The sequence below is a fragment of the Garra rufa genome, chromosome 15, assembly GCF_049309525.1.
Source record: "Garra rufa chromosome 15, GarRuf1.0, whole genome shotgun sequence".
Taxonomy (NCBI): domain Eukaryota; kingdom Metazoa; phylum Chordata; class Actinopteri; order Cypriniformes; family Cyprinidae; genus Garra; species Garra rufa.
In genome coordinates this window covers 37,396,769-37,400,762 of record NC_133375.1, presented here as the reverse complement: position 1 = coordinate 37,400,762, position 3,994 = coordinate 37,396,769, and positions in this window count along the sequence as shown.

Sequence of the window (3,994 nt, the reverse complement as noted above, 5' to 3'; positions counted from 1 at the left end):
TGGCATCTTCATTGTCATTTCCTTAAATTTGATGTTGTGCATGTGTAAATGGAGTTTAATTATTGTCCCTGTGTGATCGACAGGAGCTGGAAATGCAAGCTCGTCTCCACGGCATCTCGTCGTCTCAGATCTCTGATGCCACGCTGACCCAGACGCAGACTTTAACTCTGGATCACAACCCCAGCACCGACCTCTCCAAGACCCTTCTGTCCCTCACCCAGACCACGCCCTCTTCTTTCTTATCTCCGCCTTCTTCCACCTCCTCAGTGGGTGGAACGGTCACCAGCCCTCTGGACCTAGGAACTCTCAGCTTCGGTGAGCTGGACGACCCAGCGGCCTCTGTGTTTAACCCAGCCCTCATGGCGGATATGGGTTTAGGGGATATTTTGATGGATGACAGCGGCGCTCTGTCGCCCGTAGGGTGCGCCGATCCCCTACTTTCCTCAGTTTCCCCCGGTGCGTCCAAAACGAGCAGTCGTAGAAGTAGCTTCAGCATGGAAGAAGACTTGTGACGTCTTCAAACCGGACGATAGTTTTGCTTTTTGTCGCAAATCCTGCTTGCGCACTCCGTTGTCGGCCAGTAGAGGGTAATGTTAAGGTCTTTAGATATCACTGTACTGTAGAAGTCTGAGATCTTCAAGACTTGATATGGAAGTATAGAAAGACTTCAGGAGGAGACGCTGACATTTAGATCTTCGTTTATTATCTGGACCTCTGAGAAATATATAGAAGAATATATGTACATAGAGTAGATTTAGTGCTAAACATCTATTTTGTGTTTTTAATATGCAGTTGTATGAAAAGTAGCACTATAATATTAACTCGAGGACACTCACCTCATGAATTTATTAGACATGTTGAGTAGAAAAAAAGCCTGAATTGCAATTCAAACTTCACTCATATAGTCGGCTCCAAAAGTATGAGATTTTTTTTATTTTATTTTATCGAAAATTATCGAAGCATTCAAAATATTTTAAATTCTGCACTTAAAAAGAGACCAACCAAATACTAAGAACTTTTAAATTATTGTGCTAATAATACAGATCATTCAAAATTTGCAGTCAGTAAGATGTTTTGAAAGACATTAATACTTTTATTCAGAAATGATGCATTAAATTGATCAAAAGTGACAGTAGAGACATTTACACTACTAGTCAAAAGTTTTTGGACAATTTTCTCATATGTTTTTGGAAGAAGTGCATTTATTTGATCCAAAGTACATCAAAACAGTAAGGTTTTGAAGTATTTTTTACTATTTAAATAACTGTTTATCTATAAAGTAACTGCTAAAAATTCAGCTTTCGAAATTGCAGGAATAAATTACATTTTAAAATATATTTAAATAGAAAACCGTTATTTTAAGTAGGACAAATATTTTTAAAAAATTGCTGTACTTTAGATCAAATAAATGCACTTTTTAAAAAACATAAAAAATCTTCATCATCAAAAACTTTTGGCTGATGTGTGTAATGTTACAAAAGCTTTCTACAAGGAAGAAATTGATCAGTTTTCACAAAAATATTAACTTTAATATAAAAAATCAATATAAACATTAAAATATATATTTTCCAACATTGTAGAAATGTTTCTTAAGCAGCAAATCAGCTTATTAGAATGATTTCTGAAGGATCATGTGACACTGGAGTAATGATGCTGAAAATGTAGCTTTGATCACAGGAATAAATTACATTTAAAAATATTTTCAAATAGAAAACAGTTCATTATAATAATATGACTCTTTTTAACAACTGTAATTTCCTATGCAAAATGTTATATTAAATTACAAATGTCTCAGATTTTTGGAGCTGACTGTATGTCAGTGTTTACAGTAGTAGCTCATCAAATACAAAAGGGACAGTTGTGTTTTTTTCCTTGGCAGTAAACCTGTTCCCAAACCTGCTTTTAATGTCCTCAGGAAAAAGCAACAGACAGAAAAGAGAACATCCTGTTCAGCTCAGCTTTCATTTCCTGCTGGGATTGTGGTGTTTGATTATGGATAAAATTAAAGCCAGCTTCATGTCGAGGGGTTGGAAAAATTAACAGGGATCACAAACAGCATGAAAAAACAGGTTAAGAGTCAAAAATAGTGTTTTTACCGTGATCAATAAGTCATAGCAACATAATTGTAACTCATCAAAATAATGTAATTCAAGCTGAAATGACTTGTACAGCCAATTTGATACTTAACATATGCTTACGATAGCACCTGAACTTAAGTACGTTTTTAAGTTGAAGTAGGTGGAATTTGTTTCCAGAATTTTGTGCCATTGAACTTTGATTTGATCCAACTCTTCTCTGGTTAAATCGCTAGTCATGTGCTGATGTCAGATTGTCTATGCAAGTACTTTCATAGTGAAGTAGCAGAGGTTCTTGTGAGCAGATGACAGTCGTGTTTCCTTTGACATTCAAAGACCTTTCAGCTCAGAATATTGTTCTTGTTTTCAATCCAACATCTTTACATCCCTTATCAGGATTATGATGACATTCAGAAGTTGTTTTTGTTTCTACGAAGACTCATTATGCTATGAATGGCTTTTATATATGCTTATGATCAGATGCTGTTTAATAGACCTGTTTTTGAGCTGAAAAGCAAAAGAAATCGGAGGGAAACCATTTACTGGATGACCATGTTGTTGTTTTTATTAGTGCTTTCAAATCAATCGCATCCAAAATGAAAATTTGTGTTTGCATGAATTATGCGTGTATACTGTGTATATTATCAATACACACATACACGTATATATCTAAGAAAATATTTATACGTGTGTGCGTGTATATTCATATATATACTACCAGTCAAAAGTTTTTGAACAGTAAGATTTTTAATGTTTTTAACAAAGTCTTTTCTGCTCGACAAGGCTACATTTAAAAACATTTTTACTATTTAAAATAACTGCTTTCTCTTTGAAAATATTTTAAAATGTAATTTATTCTTGTGATGCGAAGCTGAATTTTCAGCATCATTACTTCAGTCTTAAGTGATACATTTCCTTCAGAAATCATTCTAATAAGCTGATTTGCTGTTTAAGAAACTATATTTCAATAAATCAATATTTAAAACAGTTGAGTACATTTTTATCAGGATTCTTCGATGAATAAAAAGATCCAAAGATCTGCATTTTTCTGAAATAAAAAAGCTTTTGTAACATTATACACTATACTTCAATAGCTTGGAGTCAGTATTAGTTTTCTAGAAGAAAATTATAGAAATAAATACTTTTATTTAGCAAGGGTGCTTCAAATTGACCAAAAGTGATGATAGTGAAGTGATTTGAGATAAATGCTGTTTTTGATAAATGAACTTTTTATTCGTCTAAGAAACCTGAAAAAAATTCTACTCAGATGATTTTAACAGAATAATAAATGTTTTTTGAGCAGCAAATCAGAACATTTGACTCAAGTAATGATGCTAAAAAATTAAGTTTTAAAATCACCGGAATAAATTAAGTTTTTAAATATATTCAAATAGAAAACGGTTATTTTAAAAAATTAAAATATTTCAAAATTTTTACAGTTTGTTCTGTACTTTGGATCAAATAAATGCAGGTTTGGTGAGCAAAAGAGACTTATTTAAAAGCATTAAACATAAAACACCTTACTGTTCAAAAACTTTTGACTGGTAGTGTATATGATTTACATTATATGAAAATATAAATATATATTACCTATATTTCCTAAAAATATACATGTATGTGTGTATTTATATACATATACACATAATTATGCGCAGTACACACATATTATGTAAACACACTTATTTTGGATCCGATAAAGTCCATTTACTCACGATTAATCAATTTGACAGCACTATTTTTTATATACACAGATCTAAAAAAGAGAAAAGTAGTTTTATTGTGTACATTAGCAATATCAGCTTGGGAAACTACTGTAGTTATACAACATTACAGCTCATCTATGTGTTAATGTGTCCTCGTGAACTGTAATATCCATATATTATAAGCTGATTTAGCTCTATGGCTAACACATTCGAAAA